Here is a 21753-nt window from a genome sequence, read left to right on the forward strand (position 1 = left end):
GGTTCTGTACTGTGAGTAGTCCCCAGTGAAACGGAATATTTGACGAGGGGGATTTAAATCTTCCTTTACATTTGATTGGACCGCTAAAAAGTCCTCAGCAAAATACCCGCCACGTGTGAAGTAGATTTAACAAACAGTTCTCGAGATATGCTAAGAATACACAGACAGACAGAGATCCCTCGCTTCATGGTTAGAAGTGAAGATAAGGAAGGAAACTGTTAACACTGTTAACACTGTTGTATACGGCTACAAGACTGTGGGGGTTTCATACATTTACAGTAGCGCTACACTGGATTAACATGGGTGAATGAAGTTGCTCGTAGTATGGGTGTGTGTGTGTGTGTGTGTGTGTGTGTGTGTGTGTGTGTGTGTGTGTGTGTGTGTGTGTGGCCCATAAATGTGTGGCAGTCCCCCCGTTGTGGGGACTGCCTTCTTTATGGGGACAAAATGCAAGTCTCCTTAATTAACATAAATAATTACATTTTAGGGTGAAGACGTGGTTTAAGGTTAGTTTTAGTTTCAGGTTAGGGTAGGGGTTGTGTGTGTGTGTGTGTGTGTGTGTGTGTGTGTGTGTGTGTACATCCAGTACAGTATTTTTGTTGTCTATTATGTTCCTTTTATCTTGTTGAGGGACCTGTCACATCTGTTTTCATGATGTTGTATATGTGCGCACATAAGACAACTGAAATAATTAATAAATCTCATGTAATACTCGTGACAGTTTGAGAGCTGATTTCAAAGATTTGCATCTCGAACAGGAAGACTCACAAAATGACTGAGCGGTGGACTGAATAAAACACGTGGAACGTCCTCATCCTTTAACATCACGGAGCTCCTTTTTTGTGTAATATTGATAAAGGTTCGTCGTCATGGCAATTTGTGACTCAACTTTCACTTGTAAACCGTGTCAGCGACTCACCGACTGTCTCATTACCAACGAACAGAAAGACCTCCACTCACCAGGCTGAAAATGAAGGATTGCTGTGTGGCTGCAGGCTCCTGAGAGTAAAAGACTTGATTTGGTAGCTCTTCAAATACACACAGAGTTACTTTGGCTGTGTTCAAGTTTAATCAACCAATTAGAATGAATCTCTTCTGCCTCCTGAGAGGCGCTGCCTTCAATAAATATTTGTGTAGCTAAAACATCCAGTCTTGCAGAAGCAGGGGAAACAGCAGCACACTGTACCGAAAAGAGGACGAAAATGAGTTTCCCCTTTCATCGAGTCAACACTGGTGGCCTGCCGTCGCTGCAGTGTTGTCCCACTGCTAAAATATTCGGACAAACAGAATGAAAAATACTATTTTGGCAAATGTCTCCCATGGAACACACTCAAGAACTAATCTTTACTCTGTAAATTTCACAGCAAATTTCCCAGTTCTCTTCAGCTCTAAAGAGCTTTTTAGTGTCGCTCATCTTTTGGCTCGTGACTTTATTGTTTTGTTTTTGGTAGCTTGTGTCCATAGCAGCTTTGCTGGTGGAGACCTAAACAGAGCAAAAAGGAGCGTGAATATTGGCCGCGACAAAAACATGAATGCTAATGATGCTCTCTCTCTCCCACTGACACACACATCACAATCGATCCAACTTTCACTTCTCATCCTGTTCATAAAGAGACCTTGTTTTCCTTGAGATGCAGATGTCAATTGCTCTCCCCTTTGGCACATAACCAGATGGACCATCGTGACTCTTGTGGTACCTAAAAGCTTCTGTGGCGGTTTATTGATGAAAGTGATTGTCAAAATTCCCAGCTCAGAAGAATGGTTTGAGCGAGAGGGGAGGAGAGGAGGAATAAAAGGGAAAGGAGTGGAGGAGGGACGCTGGTGCAGACTTCAGGCACCAGCAGGAGGTTGGCAGCACCGTCCTCCCCTCTAATTTAAGAGAGTTAGGGAGTAATTACACACCAATTTTACCTCCACCTCCTCCCTTAACTACTGCGACTCCTCCCAGCCCCCCTTCACCTCAACCCATCGCTGTCTTCTTCTACATTTACACTCAGGCTGGTTTAGACTGCCCTGACACTAGTCACGCATAGGTACCTCATTCTTGATACATTTAGAACTTCAGTTTCATTTTGGAAATCATTAAAAGTAAACTATGACAATGAACCAGTGGATGAATCAAACCTGTCGGCTACAGAATAACAAAACGACTAAACTGCATTCACTTACATTTTGAGGTGAATGTATGAACACGTGGTTAATAAACAAAACAGCAACAGCAATGCTTGGTCACATTTGGGTAAAACTTCACGGCTTGTCTTAAGTAAGTAATAATAATTAATAAAATAAATTAATAATTAATAATAAATTAATAAGTATGTTTGTCACATTAAAATAAGTCAACGTTGACTTCTGTTTTCAAACGGGACACAAGCGGCGGAGGAGGGAGTTCCTACGTGATTGAATTAGAAACATATTTGTGATCCGTCAAAAACAAAATTCATAATTAATTTCATGAAATGAATGAATGAATTTTTCAGGAGACCAGGCTGGGATTAATACATGTTTGCTCATTTGAAATGAATCCAAATGTAAAGACTATCTCATCTTAAAAATGGGGAAGCACACAAGCCACATGCAGGCGTAGGGCTCACCAGAAAGTGGCACAGTGGGACGAAAAGGCGTTCCAGAGAAAGAAACGTGACTTCTGTTATAATGTTAATAACAAAAAGAATCCAGTCTTTGAAACAGTACGTCATGGAGTGAGTTTCAATCTGCATATGAAAAGTGAAACGAATAACCCTGTGAACGTATTGTACTATACTGTTCTTATGTAACATATTTAATGGACGGCAGCTGCGCAACAAGCTTCCTCTTTTTAACGCCAACCATGACCTTAGTAAACCTACCAACCAAGTAAAGCTACTTTATTTTGAAAAGACACTTTGCATGTTTACCGACACAATCCCAGAATGTCACAGTTTGAAGCGCAGGGTCACTGAACAAGCGTCGGTGCGTCGACTAGTGGGATAATACTTCATCATAATACTTTAGAGTTTTTACAGACCTTGTAACAAGCAGGATTTCCAGTTAATGTACAGGTACAGCAATACTTATATCTACCGTTTGAATCTTAGAATATTTCGTTCCGTTTTGACAAACTTACATCTACATAAGGGGGAGTATATGTTGGGAGCTTGATGGAGTTCAGTGGGTTTCAGTGGGAACTAAATGGTGAATGTGGCGGGGCTCAAAAGGCACTGCAGATTTATGATGGCACAGTCAGATGTTGGCTACTGCACATTGTGGCTGCAAATATATTATGAGCAAATGAATTAAAAGAAAAAAGACAGTTGTTTTTTTTAAAATATAACCACGCTAGCACAAATCACAGAGGTGTTGGCCCCTATGAGAGGCGGGGAGTGCGGAGAGGAGAGGGGTGTGGGAGTGGAGCTGTGATGGGTGGAGCCGTCCTTGTCGCTATATGAGGCCTTCTAATGACAAGGCGTCCTGGAGTTCGAAGACATAAATACTTTTTTAAAAAGCCGTTCTGAGCAAAACCTGGAAAGAGTCCACCGCCCCTGCATAAAATGACAGGGTGGATGGAAAGGCTGTGTGTGTGTGTGTGTGTGTGTGTGTGTGTGTGTGTGTGTGTGTCAGTTGATTAACACACTGGGTGGACAGTTTCTTACGGTTCAGCTTGTTCCACAACGTGCTACTGTGTGCCGCAGATGTTTCTCATGTTGAACACTCATTAAACATAAACACATCATCCTCTGCTGTGTAATTGTGACGGATTTATATTCAAAATGTGTCGTCTTACATGTACTCTCAAAACACGAAAGTTTGAGCCATAATTCAGAATCCTGTTTCTGCTGACAAAATACTGACACAGATGTTTGCTTTCTGTAGACCGGGGAGAGTGCAGTGAGTAGAGAACATAAGGAGAACCTTTGAGACAGAGCAGCCTTTTTATTGAGACACAAACCTTCTATTTGATTTCTTCTTTTTTGGTGTGAGCTAAACCAGCTTCAGCAAACAATTCTGTTTCCTATTTGACCGCTTCTTTTTACCGTATTCATGGCTTTACATTCTCTCTGTTTGTCTCTGCCAGCGATCATTCGCTCACACTTTCCCTTCAACCAGCTGCACTGTTGGAGTGTTGACATTAACGGTCACATGGCATGCTCATTTTCAGGTTCTGGTTTTCTACTGGGACATGTTTACATGCTTTAATGTTCAAAAAACACTTTCTGTGTGAATATACAGTACCTGTATTCACCCTCTGTCTGAAATGCTCTGTTTCTGTGTCTCTTTAAAGGAACAGCGACCTGTTTGTGTTTTCATTCCCTTCGATTCAGCCCTTCATACCTACATAAATCCTGTGATGAAAGTGTTTTCATTTTGCCCTTCTGGGTGTCATGGCTCATGGATATCGCAGTATTTCAGCTATCCAAACTGATGGAATAACGTGATTTCTTAAAGTTTGAAAAATGAACACTGATGGCCACAACATAAACGTACAGTATGATAAAAAATGTTAGGAGACTGTAGTATTTCTACGGTGAGGGCATCATTAATAGAACAGAAATTTACGTGGTGAAAAAGAAACCTTTCCGAAACAGCTGCTTCTACCGCTTCACAACTCATGTCATGGTGATGACTTACAGTCAACTAAACCTAGTATCATAACATTTTACACAGGCGGCAACCTCCAGTTCTGCAGAGTGAAGCCGATGCAAAAGTGTATTCAAACTTGCATTCTCCTGACCAGCAGGGGGCGACTCCTCTGGTTGCAAAAAGAAGTCTGATTGTATAGAAAAGTCCAATTTCACTTAATTGGTCCAAAACAAATTTTTAGTCGCTCCAAATAATTGTTGAGCATCTGAGCCTGCAATATAGTTGCACCTTGTTAATTTAAGACAGTAGAATTAAATGATGGGAGAGGTTGAGGTGACAAAACGAACAGCGATGGAGAAATATTTGAAAAGGAAAAATGCAGAATCTGAACTGGGGCCTGGACAAAACTCTAACCCAAAAGTCTAAGCTTTGGGTCACTTTCCGTGTTGCCAAACCGTGTCTCCACCGCTGTGTTCCCGAACTGGGAAAACTGGGCACAGAGTTCTCTCTGCGATTTGCCGACTTTGCAGCTCAGAAATTTAAATTTGAACTGCTCAGCGATCCGTTTGCAGTTGACGTGGAGAGAGCACCTGTCCACATGGAGCTGATGGTCCTCCAGCGTCATGACGCTCTCAAGACAAAGTGTGACTCTGTGGGCGCTGCACAGACTCCAAGCTTCATCCCCGAAACGATGCCTCAACTCCGCCTCCATGCTGCTCCAACGCTCTGCATGTTTGGAAGCACAGACCTGTGAGAGCAGCTGTTCTCTGTGATGAAGATGGACAAAAACCCAACAAAACGTTTCTACAGAGGAAATTCATAACATCCAGATTCTTACACAGAACTGCATATTACCATTATTTGTTGCTCGTGACCTTTCTGCTACCAATGATGCTATCCTCACTTACATCACATGACCTCTGCCTCCAATGTTCCCCCCTGTTGTGATGGAGTTTCGACCTGTTGCAGTTTCTCTCCTTTCAACCCAGTGACAATGACGTTTCTAGACCGAGCGGCCACCTCTAGGTGCACTGACGGGTTTCACCTGCTTTCACTATGTGTCTGTCTGCGTCTCAGCCTGTGATGAGGACAGCTCTTCCCGCGGTGATAGCATTTCCACCCGTGGTGGTGATGCTTCTTCCTGTGGCATGACATTTCTACTCACGACAATGGCCTTTCTCCCCCCGTAAAGGGCAGAAATGCAACAGTAAATGGATCCACTCTTGAACCACAAGAAAACAGAATAGTCTGGGCTTAATAGTTTGCAGTAAGCATTTACAATTAAGTATGTACAATTATGCAAACCATAGCTATTTTACATCAGCCCTGAGTATCTCTCTGTTTCAAAAGAAGGGCCAAGTATTGGTGAAAAGGTGTTGATTTTGACTTTGTCCTGTATCGCTCTTTACAGCTGGGACAAACGTTTACGCTGCTAGCATTAGAATCTTCAAATGACCATGTTAATGTGACAGGTGTCTCTCAAAGTCATGAATCCACGAGGAACTATCACCTGACTCTGGAGTTCCCCTCGGATCTTGATTTGTATGTAGTTGTTGTTTTTGTTTTAAAGCCAACTTTTACAGTTTCTGTTCAGTGTCACTCCATAATCACATCCAGCAATGCAAAAATGTGAGGATGTGAGTCGGCTCCTTCACAGACAGAAGATCAGGAAGGCACCAGGCCCAGACGGTGTGTCACCCTCCTGCCTGAGAGTCTGTGCTGACCAGCTGGCTCCCATCTTCACGCAGACCTTCAACCGATCACTGGAGCTGTGTGAACGCATACATGGCCAATAAAGCTGATTCTGATTCTGATTCCAAATGTTAATGTTGCTCCGTAGCTGCTGGATGTGTAAATAGAAAACTTGTTGCTGACACTTTTTCTGTCTTAACTTTGAGGTGATATGTCAGTGTTGTGTTTACGGCTTGTTGTACTGCTCTAAAGTGACCACAAAGTACAAATCAGTCTCAGTCCATGAAGTTATAACATCTATGTTGCCTCTTATACTGCCATGTTTTAGAAATCGGAAGGCAACCTGAAGGCAAGCTTTTGTAAGACATTACATCACACCTAAGAACAACGTCCAATTTGGGATATTATTTATATATTTCTAAATCTATTTATCCATCTCATACATTGAATGGAATTGTACCTGAAAGTAAAAGAGACAATTTAGTTGTAAATGCTCAGTTATTTGGTGGGGGGTGTATGAGCGAGATGGGGTGAGACCTGCTACATGATTCTTAGGAGGCTCCGTCAATGAACGACGTCTTCCGGTTTCTGTTTAAACAAAGGTTAAAGAGAAAATGGGTTGACGCTGTGGTAAACTGCAGTTGGTTGGTTCAGCCTCATCGTGAGCAAATCTAAAATAAAAAAAACTTGTAGAAAAGAAACATCTGCCGAGGCACTTTACCAGACCGATCAGACCGATCAGAACAGGGTCTGGCTCAGTTCAGAAGTCCAGCTCTCACTGTCCGGTACAAGTGTCTGTGCTGTGATACGGTCTCATTCATTCAGCCTTCATTCACACTTTGTGTCTGATTGTAGTTGTTTTGTGTCTCTTTGTAGTTGTTTTGTGTCTCTTTGTAGTTGTTTTGTGTCTGATTGTAGTTGTTTTGTGTCTTGTAGTTGTTTTGTGTCTTCTTGTTGTTGTTTTGTGTCTCTTTTGTTTTGTGTCACCTTATAGTTGTTTTGTGTCTGATTGTAGTTGTTTTGTATGTTTTGTAGTTGTTTTGAGTCTCCTTGTAGTTGTTTTGTGTGTCTTTGTAATTTTTTTGTGTCTTCTTGTTGTTGTTTTGTGTCTCTTTTGTTTTGTGTCACCTTGTAGTTGTTTTGTGTGTCTTTGTAGTTGTTTTGTGTCTTCTTGTTGTTGTTTTGTGTCTCTTTTGTTTTGTGTCACCTTATAGTTGTTTTGTGTCTGATTGTAGTTGTTTTGTATGTTTTGTAGTTGTTTTGAGTCTCCTTGTAGTTGTTTTGTGTGTCTTTGTAATTGTTTTGTGTCTTCTTCTTGTTGTTGTTTTGTGTCTCTTTTGTTATGTGTCACCTTGTAGTTGTTTTGAGTCTCCTTATAGTTGTTTTGTGTCTCCTTGTAGTTGTTTTGTGCTTCTTTGTAGTTGTTTTGTCTTTATGGCTGTTTTTCGAGTCTTTGTAGGTGATGGCCAGGGAGGTCACGGCACTTTGGGCCCCTAGGTCTGTGCCCAGTAGGGCTGTTCAGTAATGCAATGTGAGATGGACCATACTGTGTGTAGTGTGGAGTAGGCTCCAACCAGCCTGCTACATTGAACAGGACAACTCAACCGTCAGTTATGGATACCAGATGAGACAAGACAATAAGAGAATGTGTGTTACTTTGTGATTTATTTCAGGAATGTCATGCAGATGGAGATGAACACAGAATGACCACGAATGCCTAATGATGGTCTAACATTAAGTGGCAGAGCTTATCAGATGATTATTATTAACATTGTTGGCTCTGTGTTATTTGCTATTGGCTGTGGAAGTCTGCAAGATATGAGTCAAAGTCCAGATGTCTATGTTTGAAGGAACAGATTGATGCCAATCTGTCACAATACTGTAGAATAAACAGCGGTAGCTTTGGGCCATGGTGGCTCACTGCAATGGTTCTGCATGTTTTCACTTTGTATGAGACATAAAAAACGAGTGAAATGAATATTTTAATAAACTATAACCTTCCACATAGACTTTTCCACCTTTAGTGTGATTTCATTGATTTTACAGCAGTACTGCGGTCCCTAGGAACAGCTTTTTATTTTAGTCCATGTCCCAAAGGGGGCTTTTGGGTTTTAGGCCTGGTGCATGGTTCCTCTGCTGGCCTTCACAATCTCACACGGGTATCTGCACACCTGCAAAAAAACAACATTCACTACGGAGGGGCAGGATGATTGGTGGATAGCAGTGGTGGGCCGTGTGTTTTATACCTGGGCCTTCAGTGCTGTCCTACTACTAAATTTTACATGAAGCTCAACACCTATGAAGCTCATACACTATGAATACACGCATGACGGGATGTTTCTTCATTAATGGACAATGGATATAGTCAAAATCAATCAAAACTGCAGCGCTAAAACATGTATTCATCCACACACTGAAGAGCACCATTCAACTATTATTCACATCAGAGGGAACAATATTAACCATATCATAAAAATGACACCATAGAAACATGAACACAGTCGTAACGCTACTGCAGATGTAAAAACAAAAGCAGTTCACTTACCAAAGCTGCTGTTCACTTAAAGACAAAGTCCATCCTCCTTTCTTTGTGAACAAAGAGTCCAATGACGCGGTTGTTCAGAACATCGGTGCGGTTCAGTTCCAGTAAGAAGTCCTTCTAGATTCATGGACGCCAGTGAACACAGTCGAGCCTCCCCAGTTCTATTTCTTGAATACGTTTTAATGCGTTTGAGGCTGAAGATGTCCGCTCAACAGAGGAAGTAGATGTTGGGATTGTCACCGTCCAACATGTCACTCTAGTCCACTGACCAATCACGTATGGCTAGACCAGCTAGAAGGCTCTGACACGTCAAAGAACACGCCCAACATGTCAAACTAAAGATCTGATTGGTTGAAGACTATAACAATCAACAATATCGTCCCCATTTACTTCAACTGCAAAGGGATTCACTTGTAAGTCTGAAGACCAGATTTGTTTACTTAGAGACAGCATAGGGGCGAAATCTGATTGGATAAAAGCTCTACTTAAAACAAGCTGTGCTGGAAGACAGTAGCTGTGCAATGAGAAAATAAGCACATGTAGTATATTTATGAAAAATAATGAAACTATAAAATAGCTATAACTTTGTGATTCTGTCTAGACCAGCAGAGGAGGCTTTGCTGGCCCTGACGGCCCACCACTGGTGGATAGGTACAACAGACACAGGATTTTCACCATGGAGACGTGTATGAAAACCAAAAGTAAACGTTGACTTTACTTGATGCTGCTAATTGCCCGGTTGTTGCGCCACAACGTAACCGAACAACCGTAAATATACAACAACCACAATTGGCAGACTGTGCTTTGTGATGTTACGTAACGAGCGTAACAGCATCAAGTAAAAAGCGTAAAGTCAACGTTTGCTTTTGATTTCACACATGACATGTCGTCTCCATGGTGAAAGTCCTGTGTCTGTTGTACCCGTCCACCAATCATCTGACCTGGCCCCCTGTAGTGAACCGTGGTGATTGTTACAGTCATTATCATACCACATAACATTCTTACCAAATCAAATTCAATAAAGAAGGCTCAACATACTACGTCACTTGCTCTGAACGAATGCTAAAATGTCCACATTCAATGCATTCGTGGTTTGCAGAACAGGATGCAAGCTATGTTTCCTGGCGACTGTGCTGCAGTCCTCGTCCTGGTGGGGGAATGTGTGCCGGGCTCCAGGTTTGGGGGTGCAGCGATAAACAGTTCCAAGAGTTCTCTACAATACTTCAGGCATTTAATCAAACCTCTGATGCACAGCACCTCATCGCTGCTGCAGCCAGTATTGATGTTAAATTTTGTTTCAGGCTCTGAGCAACCCTCATCTTGATTCTGCACCACACGTCTTCTGTTGATCAATCAGAGAGCAACAGGGCTGTGTTCTGTGGCTTGGATATGAGCTACTCAGCAAATATATGCTTGCCAACTTTGCCAATGTTCTTTCTGTCCACACACACACACACACACACACACACACACACACACACACACACACACACACACACACACACACACATACACACACATAGACTGCCAACCACCACTTTGTCTTGGCAGGAAGAGGAATTACTGTCATGGTTAATGCGCTCACAGGACAAGAGGCTGCTTTTGGACTACTTTGTATAATTCATCTGAATGCCTGTAAGAGGAGTTCATCATCATCCAGGCTCCATCACTGTATATGTGTGAGCGAGTGTGTGTGTGTGTGTGTGTGTGTGTGTGTGTGTGTGTGTGTATCGCAGCCTCCTCAAAGGGTGTTTGCGCTTCACAAACCATCAAAGAGAAATGTAAAAGCACTTCACGGCTCTTCCGGAGTCGGCGCGCCACATAAACAGAGCCACGAAATGCTGTTCTCAGCTCGCTGTCACGCTGCGAGATGAACAAGGAGCTTGAGTTGGACTCCCAGTCAGATGAATCCTTTAGATAGTGAAGAGCTGCCTGTTGTATGATGACTGCACCCTTACTAGCCAGAGCCGAGCAGGAGTGGAAAGGTGGCTGATGTAGACCTCCCACCACCTCCCACCACTAGTGTTTCCAATCCCCCCACGTCGAACTCTCCACTGCCCGCCAGGTTGACGCTGCACCACCCAGCGGGCATCACTGCCGTGTCACTCAGGTGACACTGTTGAGTGCGTCTTGTTTTAGCAGTAGCCGGACCTGCACTACACGACTTCATGCTTTGAGAGTGGCAAATGTCCCTGAACTCAGGCTCAGAAATCAGAGACCAACCGGAGGGGATAGAGGAATAAAGGGTAACTTGGGTATTTTTAAACCTGTACCCTATTTCCCCATGTGTTTGTGTCTAAGTGGCTAATGGGGCCAGAACACTGCAGCCGGTAGCCCCTAAACGGGCAACATTACGGAAACGGACCCGACAGAGAAATTAAACCTCTTTCTTTACTTTTTGCTTGAATTATTGTGTCAGGTAACTTGTTGCCGGAAGACATTGTTGGAAACCATCAATGCACGCCCATTATAAGAGCTCGTTTTTGCCACTGATTGTTATTAGAAGTGTCTTACTGTCATGATCTGACTTGGCTGGGAGGTGTGTCTTCTGAGTTTCAGGCTGGGTGAGCAGGTTTCCGTGGAGACCAGGGCGGAGTCTGGCTGCTGCCTGCTGTCACACCTGTTCTTCATTCACCATCAAGAACCCTACTTAAGGAGCAGCAGGAGCACCAGTCTTCGCCAGATCGTTTTACCATTCCCGTGGTAATCAGGCCAGCTCCTGTCTCTCGAGTTTTCTTTGACCAAAGAAATTGTTGTCGTGTCTTTAACCTGTCTCCTCGTTCCAGTCTCATTCCTCCTGAGTCTGACGGATTCCCTGGCTTCCGGTTGCATCTCTCCCACATCTCAGCATTACCTGGATCTGCCTCACCACCTGCCTGCTCACCCGCCGCCACACTGGAAAACACCCTCCAGCCAGTCAGTCTCTGCCTGACCCTCCAGTTGTGTTTTCACCAGCTCACAGTAAGACAGTCTCAGTTTCCCCTCTCTGGAACATTCCCCTACTTGGACGCCCACACTAACCCATCTCTCCATATCCAGTTGCACCTGTTGTTCGGACCCCTGCGTTCTCCTGGTTTCCCCAACGCTTCTCTGGCTCATGATCCAGCATTCCTATCCCGTTCCACTTCTCTAAAAGGAAAAAAAATAAATCCTTTTCATACTATTGAATTCAGCATTTGAGTCCACCTCTGTTCGGCTTACACCCTGTGACACTGACAACATTGTGGACTGACAAGACTTTGTTAAGCATTTCACTCAACATGTGGGTTTTATATACTGGTGTGATCTGAGAAGAATCTCCTCTTTCACTGTGTTTCTTGGATTATCAAACTGACTTCTGGTGTGCTTAAGAGATGATGTTACATTTGTTCTAAAATCTTAGAGCACATCTCTCTCGCTCTCTGCATGTTTAACTCTGTAATGCTGCTTTTCATGAGTCAGAGTTTATAGAATTCACAGGATTTTCATTGGCAAAGTATGTTCTGGTGTGAAGGATTATCCCCTCAGCCATTTACTGGAGCCAGGTGCTGCTCATATACGGCATGGCAAATCACCTCAGACACTATCTGACTCATGGATCATCCAACCGCCCCGATGTAAGCCCCTACAATCCCTCATGTCCCAAATTTATTGTCGCAGCTCTCTTCCTCTTTCTCTCCACCTCCTCTAATCTCCCATATTTCTGTCAACAGGGCCGCCGAGGACCGAGGAAGCTTCCGGATCACGGCTCAAACATCACATGGAGACAAACTCTCAAAGCCTCTGTTTTCTCCATCCAAACAGTAAATCCTCACTTCAGAGGCTGCGCTGTCCGGTCAAACTAATGATGCAAGGATGCTCCGGTCTAGGTCATTTAGGTTTGGAGGTTGTAGTTGGACAAAAAATATGCTGCAGTAAAGGCCTGGTTAACTTTTGAAATCTGATATGATAGTTTTTATAAATAAAAGCTTGAATTGTATCTGGTACGAGCTAAACAAAATTCACCCCCACTTACTGCCGCCGTGCAACTTGACATTTACCCATCACATGCAGTGTTTGTCAGCAACGCAAACTGTGCATTTTTCTGTGAGCACAGAACTTTATATTGAAAAGACACTGTGCATTTAACGAGCTGAAACTGTCTTTCCTGTGAACACAGAATTTTATTTTGAAAAGACACCGTATTCATGTATGAGCGGAAAAACTGTGTTTCCTGTGAACCCAGATATTTATTTTCAAAAGACATGCATGTAACGAGTAGAAACTTTTAATTTCCTGTGAACACACATTTCATTTGAAAAGACGCTGTCTGTATATAACAAGTGGAAACTGTGTTTTCTTAACAAAGAAGCTTATTTTGAAAAGACGCTGTATGCATGTAACAGGAAGAAACTCTTTCGTTTGTTCTTTTTCCATGTTTGCTGTTTATGTTTTGATGAGCTGAAGATCATTTTCAACTCGGTCGGACAGTTCAGTTCTTTTGGAAATCATTTTCATTACTTTGAGCCAATTCAAAATATGTTTTTCCAAAGATGATAAACTGGCTTGGTACAGTATAGGTTTGTGTAGCGCTGCTCCCTCTTGTAGCGCTGCTCCCTCTTGTAGCGCTGCTCCCTCTTGTAGCGCTGCTCCCTCTTACCAACTCAACGGATAGAAAGAAAGCCTTGTGCCTCTTGTAGCGCTGCTGCCTCTTCTAGCGCTGCTCCCTCTTACCAACTCAACGGATAGAAAGAAAGCCTTGTGCCTCTTGTAGCGCTGCTCCCTCTTGTAGCGCTGCTCCCTCTTCTAGCGCTGCTCCCTCTTACCAACTCAACGGATAGAAAGAAAGCCTTGTGCCTCTTGTAGCGCTGCTGCCTCTTGTAGCGCTGCTTCCTCTTACCAACTCAACAGATAGAAAGAAAGCCTTGTGCAGCTTTGCAGACGTGTTACATGCAACATGGAGTTAACAAGGCTCATTTCTCAGGGGTGTATTCTGTTTTATTTTAAGGTTCCAGCCCTTCTGCATCCCGGATTCAACAGCCAAACGTCTCTCCTTGTTACTTTGTCCAGATGTGTTTTTTGCTGAGACAAACTTTTTTATGCTGTATATAGTTTGTAGCCAACAAGTGAACTGTTTCTATTAAATATTTTACCTACATTCAGTTTTGGTTTTTTTCAGCTCTCTAAATCCCAAGCCGTGACAAAATCTTTGTATTTAATATCATTTGATACCAGACCCTCTAAATCCACTTGCATAAATAGACTACAGTTGAGCAGCAAAGTGGAGCGGCAGCATATGACTGACAAGATGTTTATCTACCCCTGACGTACGCTGGCTCAGAATCAGCTATTTTGCATACAGGAAATTAGATATTCGCTCTCTGAGGACGTGATGCATCTATTGAAGTGTCTGTCTTAAGGCCGCGTGCCTCACTTATATGAGTCAACTTCGCTTTGCAACTGCTGCACTCTGTGTCGGCTTTCATTAAGACAGTTCAAATCCGGAAAGGGAGGGAATCTGAGAAGTCTCTAAGTCTGGTCTGATAACTTCACTTCAACTGACGACATCTCTGGAGAACAAAGAGGAGCCATGACTGGTGACAGTCTTTTTACTGCCATTTAAAAGAAGTGCACTGTGTTGGTATTTACACTCAACACACAAGGTAACTGCCATTTAAAAGGTCAATTCACCCAAATTAAAAAAAATATTTTCTCTGTTACCTTTAAGCCTTGGTTATACTTGGTAATTATCCATAACAGATGAATACACCGACAGCTGTGGACATCAAGGACACTGTTTATATTGTACTTGTAGGATAGATTCTGCACACAGACTGTGTAAACTATGGATGTAGTCTGCACAACGTCACCCAGAGGTTTCCCAAGAGCCGTTGCAAAGCTCAAAGTGGGTGGCTCCTGGCGCCATCTTGGCGGTAACGACACAGCCTAACGGTTAGTTGTCATGAACATGGATATGGAGACCAAAACTGGATCAAACTGCTGCACAGAGCCTATGTTCACCCTCTAATGAGTACATTTAACAGCACACAGACCCGAGTGGACCCTGGTATAACTTTGGCTGTAGTGGTATCAACCCATGGAGATAGTTTGGGTTTTTATTTGTGATAATGATGAATCATAATCTTAATTTACGACTGAATATAGAGTAAACTATTGAGTGTCTCTCATAAAGGGAGTAGTGAATGAGTTAGCGAAGGCTTGATTTTGGCCTTAGCTCAGAACCATGGGGGTTGAACAGCCGCAGTCGCATGGCGATTGAGCCATCATTGAATGATGAAGACCATGTGATTCAACTGAAAGCTCCAACTGCTAAATGTACCTTGAGCTTGTCTCAGAGTCCTTGTTACTCATGGACCTCACTGTGGAAATAACTGAAATTACTTTCTGAATAGTTCCAAGGAGAACTAGTGACAGTGGGCTCTGTGGCTGATCTGAACCAGACTGTATAGACGAAGTTGACTGAATCACAAAACATCATCCGTTGATTTAGGCATTTTGGCCGTCCCCATATTGAGTGGATGGAGCTACGTCCAACAGAATGCTTAATAAGACATTTTTAGGGAAGGCCAAAATATTATGTCAAAGTAAGCCCCGCCCCTAAAGCATCCCCTCTTTATGGTGTGTTTGACTCTAAATGGAGCATAATGTACTAAATGAACATCATGCTGTATTGAAGAAGACTGTAAACTAGAGATTGAGACCATAAACTCATGTTTACAATGTTTACTGAGGGAATAAATCAAGAGAGAAGTAGAGTCATTTTAGACTAGACTTCTATACAACCAGAGGAGTCGCCCCCTGGTGGACACTAGAGAGAATGCAGGTTGAAGGCACTTCCGCATTGGCTTCCCTTGGTCCAGAAAAATGTAATATTGGTGAATTGGCCCTTCGCTGTGTCCCGCCCTCAAATACAGACTGACCATGCAAAGCGTAGCATCGGACCAGAATCCTACGACGATATCCAACCAATCGCATGCAATAGTTTCAGATTGTCTTAATCTTGACCAGCATCGTTTCCCGTCTTGTTGTGATTGTTATCCTTAGGATAATACACAATGCTGTTATTGTGAATATCACCGCAGTGTCATCATTAGCAGCACCTCTTGGTTTCTACGTTGGTATCTTAGATGGTTGTGTGGCCATCGGTGCACAGTGCCATGTAGAGGGCTCTCTGTGGGTTTCTCACACACACACACACACACACACACACACACACACACACACACACACACACATCAAGACACAATGCACAACAGAGAGAAAGCAAGACAAGACAATGGTGCAGAACCAGTAAAATGATATAACCAGTGATGCACGTATTAATACCTCAGAAATGATAAAGTAGTAGCCTAATGATGAATGTATTGTCTTCTTTTACATCCCCCCCCCCCCCCCCCCCTCCTCCTTCTCTCTCTCTCTCTCTCCGGAGGCGGTGGCAAGGGAAGTGGGCGTGGCGTCGTAGTGAGGGAGTGACGTCAGCGGGAGCTGTTCAAAGCGATGTGGTGCTGAAGAGGCAACTCTCCTCGCCTCCACCGCTCTGCTCAGTCGCTCGCTCGGTCCCTCGCTCGGTCCGCAGCCCATCAGCCGGTCCGTGGATTTCACACCACCTCAAAGACGCTTTTCTTTTCTTTTTAACTCAGCGCTCGGCACGGGAGGGTAAAAAAAACACGAACTGAAACCACGCAGCGTTTTACACATCACCCGAAGCCCACGCGGGAGAGATTTCCAACAAGTAAGTCGCCTCTTCTCTTCTCTTCTCTTTTTTTTTTTTCTTGTGTCGGAAAGCAGCAGGGACGGTACTGTTCACATGTATGGGTTACAGAGGCTCAGAGAGCGTCCCGGTCTCTGGTCGTGTGATAGTGCTCGTGAAACCTGTCTGTAGAGTGAGCGTGTCCACTCAGTCTGCAGCCGCGCCTCATTCGTGCCCTGCGTTTGCCTGGGGTAAAACATTTGACTCATATTTGCATGATCTAATGGTCAGCGATGCTCTCTCTCTCTCTCTCTCTCTCTCTCTCTCTCTCTCTCTCTCTCTCTCTCGCACGCACGCACAAACGCGCGCGCTCTTTGCATGAATGCCTGAGCAACTCAATATGCCACAGAAAGCATAGCAATCCTTACCTCTCTCTCTCGCTCTCTCTCTCTCTCTCTCTCTCTCTCTCTCGCTCTCTCACACACACACACACACACACACACACACACACACACACACACACATTGGCTACACACACACACACATATGATTCACTGAGCATCACTCGGTCAGTTGTGATTTCTTTCTCCATGTTTGCTGGCCCGCTGCCCACATGTAGTGGCTTTATGGTTTTATGGCTTTATGGCTTTACTGGTTTTACAGCTGGAGACATGGAGCTACTGGGACCGGCCGGTTAGTGGTGCGGTCGCTACTGTGCCTCTTGAGAGCCGATCCAGCGTCGCAGCTTGTGGGAGAACAGCCGGGGATCTGTAGAGAGGTGTTGCTCTTTTTTAATCCAGAGTACATGTAGGTGTGGCCTGGCTGGGATCACTTCTCCTCTTTTCTCCTCTTTCATCCTCTACTCCTCTCTGATCTCGTTTCCTTTTTTGACTTCCTCCTCTCCTCTCTTTCCTTTTTGGTTTCCTTCTCTCCTCTATATTCTCATTTCTTCTTTCTCATTACCTCATCTCCCCTTTCATTTCCTCTTTTTACTCCTCTCCTCTGTTCTCCTGCTGTGTTTCCTCCTCTCCTCTATTCTCCTTTCTTGTTCCATCCTCTCCTATTCTCTCCTCTCCTCTCTTTTCCTTTCTTGTTTCCTTCTCTCTTCTCCTCCCCTGTCTTGTTACCTCCCCTTACCTCTCTTCTCTCCTCCCCTTTCTTGTTTGCTCTTCTCAACTCCTCTCTTTTCCTCTACTCTTCCCTCCTTTCTTGTTCCTCTCCTCTCCTTTCTTCTCCTCTTCTCTCCTTTCTTGTTTCCTCTTCTCCTCTCCTTTCTTTTCCTCTCCTCTTCTCTCCTTTCTTGTTTCCTCTTCTCCTCTCCTCTCTTTTCCTCTCCTCTCCTCCCCTTTCTTGTTTCCTCTTCTCCTCTCCTCCCCTCTCTTGGTTCCTCCTCTCCTCGCCCCTCCCCACCTTCGTCTTCTACTAAGTCATGTTTTCTTCATCCAGTTTGCTCGTTGTTCATGTGCCATGTTGTCTTGTGTTGTAGACATTAGAGGGACACTCCTTCATTTAGTTTTGTAGTTCTGTAACGTTGGGGACTCCCGCGAGACAGTTTAACAGAGTTAAAGACGCGAGTGAGGGAAACGGGGACGCGATTAAGACACTTGGGATGTTCCCATAGATCTTTACAATCTGACTTCTTTTTTCAACCACAGGAGTCGCCCCCTGCTGGTCAGTAGAGTGAATGCAAGTTTTAAGTTCTGCGACTCAGGCAGATGTGTGAAAGGTGACGTTGCTGACATCATGACAGGGCTGCAGAAGGTGACAGACAGTGTGGCTGTAGTGAGTTTAGCTCCTCTCCCTGTGGATTTAGATCTGGATCAGTAGTCTAAGTCTTTCCCCAATTATCTCCGTGTTAAACTAATCCTGTTGCTACAGCTAAGACACCACATTTGACTTATTTAGATGCTTCTTGGCTTTGGACCAGCCCTCCAAAGGAGCAGAAGGCTCCGCAATATGTCCACGTCTTTTGTTTTTGTTGTTGTTGAGAAGATGGGGGAGAAAGGTCAACGCCAATCCCTCGTCTCTATCCACATGCTCAAAAAACAGGTCCCCCGGGGGGTCTAGCGGGGGTCCAGCGGGGGTCCGGCAGACTGGGTTTCCTTTGGAGCGGAGCAGGCAGGTGGTTGAGCGGAGCTGGATGGTCAGGTGGGGCTCTCCAACAAGTCCGGGAGTCCAGTGACACCTGATAGCGCAGGATATGGTTTCAATGGCTGTGTGCAGGTGGACAGACGTCAGGAGGACTGGTTAGTGTACAGTACTGGATGCAATACTTTATTCCATTACAAAGGTTAAATTCAGGGTTTGTTTACGCGTATTCGTTGAGCCCCAAAGGTACCGACGCCGTTTGTGGTGGGATGATGATTTCACTGTTTTTCACTCTTCAGAGGGAGGTCAGGGGTCAAACAACAATACAGAAAGAGCACCAACAGCACTTGAACCTGGGCCATTTACTCTAAAGGTCCCATCTTGTCAGTTGTGAGATTTGAATCTGTTATTTATTATGAAGCAGGTCTAGGTGCTGCGTCAATACTGTGAACGTGCATCAAACTGCTCGATCCCTGTAGAAACACACACAAGTCGTATTCAGAAACTATACAACACAGAGATGACCTCACAGTTTTATGTGTCCAAATGTGTCCTCAGTGGATGACATCAGCTGACAGGAAGAACACACGGACCAAGCTGTTGCCTAGCAACGTAATTCCGTGTTTCAGACAAAGAGTGAACGCAGGTATATTCAGACAGACAGTGTGAGAAGTGTTTTTTGAACATGAATGCATGTAAACGTGTTCTAGTACAAACCCAACATATCTGCAGGAACCTGAACATGAACCCACACGGACTCTCTACTGCCCCCTAAAGCGTCGGTGGGTAACGCATTTTAGAACACTCCTTACACCCCGACATACGTCAATAATCAAAATCTTCTGTCCAATCATTTCACTCAGCCCAGGTGAGTTGATTGGACAGTCCATTGTTACCCAAGCTTCACGTGATAACTCTTAAGGAACATTTGGATTCCAAATTTGGCGATTTGAGGCCTCTAGACTTTAGGGTCTCCACATTCTCCACATGTCTGCAGTCAGTTAAAACCTTGTGATCAGTTGAAGATCTTACGTTACTCAGGCACAGCGGTGCTTTGAGCTAAATCGGCATGCTAACATGCTAACGATGGCAACGCTAACATGCTGATGTCTAGCAAATGTGTTGTTTACCATGAAATGTCATTAGTTGTGCAGGTATTTGGTTGTATAACAAAAGCATTGGACAATTTTGTGACACGGTGATGGCGCCGGATGAAAAATGTCTCATATGGACTGTCCTCAATTTTTTAGAATGTATTTAATTGGGTTAATATGATTATAAAATTGGAGCTCATCTGAAGGCTCCTGAAGCTCCTCGGGGTCTCATTAGGGACATCTTACCTCCCCCTTTGGACCCTCTGCTCCCTGAGTGTAGAGGAAAGCCCAGCACCACTCCTCTGCCTCTTCATGGTGCTCATCTTCAACAAGGACACCAACACGTCTTTCTCTCTGTGTGTGCTGAGACGTCACCTTCTAGTGCGTCCCTCTTGTCTCCTCTCCCCTCCTCCACTAGCTGCTCTCACATGGGCTTGAATGGAGGGCTGGGGTTTCCTGCTAAGACCCACGGCCCCACAAGAGGCCTGGTCCAGAAACACCAAAGGTGGATCAGATCCGCTCTCAGCGGCGAGCGGCCTCCAGCGGAGATGAGCGGGTCGTTGTGGACGGTCAGGCGGAGGCCTGCTGTCTGTTGAATCTTGAAGGGCCGAGCTGTTAATTCAAAACCACGGAGTGAAATGTGCTGCTTATTGAAACAGGCTTCATTATCAACAGGATAATACCGACACCATCAATGATCATTTGAAAAAGAACACGTTTCTACACGCTGGCAGCATTTCATAACGACTTGGGTGGAGTATCATAATACTTCATAATCACTCACTGACTGAAGGATAATAGTGATTTATAATCTCCATACATTATGATCTTTAAAAAACGTATTAAGATCACTGTGTTAAGGCGTTATAATGTTACACTAAATGGACACTTTTTGATCTTAAACACAAAACGTGTGTAAAAAAAAAAAAATTATAATCAATGGGGAATCGTTTTTAGGATAGCTTGCGAAAAATAGCAATTTGACACTAAATACATACGTACTTTAACCAAAAGGTCATTTGAATGTACATATTTGAATTCATGTGGAACATCGCTGGGAAGCGAATGATATAAAGAAGAATTCAAATATTAATAACGGACGAACCTTCAATAAGATGAACCTCAGGGTCAGGGAGTGGACCCGCCCTGAACCAGAATATATAGGCTGTGTTTAACAGGCAGCATATGTATATATATATATATATATATATATATATATATATATATATATATATATATATATATATATGTATATGTATATATATACACATATAGCTGGACTGTGTGATTACAGCATGTGGCTACTTCAGCTGTAATTAGACCCTCTGAAGTTGATTAGAGACCAGTCCATGTATCAGCATTCACTTACAGTCTCTCCTCTGTCCTCCACCCTCTCCTCCACCCTCTCCTCCACCCTCTCCTCTGCCCTCCTCTCTTTCATTTCAGGCTGGACGGGCTTCTTCCTTTCATGTGGGCGCCTGTCCTTTACATTTCTCATCCCTCTCCTCCTCCTCCTCCTCCTCCTCCTCCTCCTCCTCCTCCTCCTCCACCACTCTTGTATGTCGGCCATCCTCCCGTCTTCTCTGTACCCTCCATCTGTTCCCTTACATCCTCCCGTGCTGCCATGCTGGCACATGGACCTGCCAGCATGGCGGCGTGGACGGATGAATGCTGAAGCTCTATTGCTTTCTGGTTGTCGTCCAGAGAAGAGCTGAGCTCTAATGCAGAGAGGAGGGGCTTTGTACATTATTTTCTGATTTAACGTCTCACTAGATGTTTCCTCACATAGACCTCTTGTTATTATTTGGTTGAATTGAGCTCCTAGGTTCCACTTCCTCCCTCTATCTCTTCCCTTTCCCTTTAATTTCCGTCCGTCCCAGTGGGTCAGTTCATATCTATATTGTAAATGATCAAATTAAAGATGACATACATCGACGGAACTCTATTTCTTTCCTCGGTCTAAGTCACAGAATTGACTCCCACGATATCTCTTCCTATTTAAATTAAATTTAAAACTCTACAACTCCCAAAAGAGGAAAGAGGAGTGGCTCTCCCCACTGGTAAGGATTACTTCTATGCTGTCCAGATGAAACCCTTCATTACCAAGT

General features: G+C 44.0%; 1 protein-coding gene across 1 annotated transcript in view; it reads left to right on the top strand.

Annotated features, from left to right (window-relative positions):
* Window positions 1–16318: 16318 nt before the first annotated feature.
* The window catches only part of smpd3 (sphingomyelin phosphodiesterase 3), a 50419-nt gene continuing 44984 nt past the window's right edge, over window positions 16319–21753 (top strand). The window contains exon 1 of the mRNA XM_068723840.1: window positions 16319–16505. The gene's annotated coding sequence lies outside the window, so the exon portion shown is untranslated. The remainder of the gene's footprint in view (window positions 16506–21753) is intronic.

The sequence above is a fragment of the Cebidichthys violaceus genome, unplaced genomic scaffold, assembly GCF_023349555.1.
Source record: "Cebidichthys violaceus isolate CVI_PGR_0920_01 unplaced genomic scaffold, fCebVio1.0.p SCAF_3, whole genome shotgun sequence".
Classification (NCBI taxonomy): Eukaryota; Metazoa; Chordata; class Actinopteri; order Perciformes; family Stichaeidae; genus Cebidichthys; species Cebidichthys violaceus.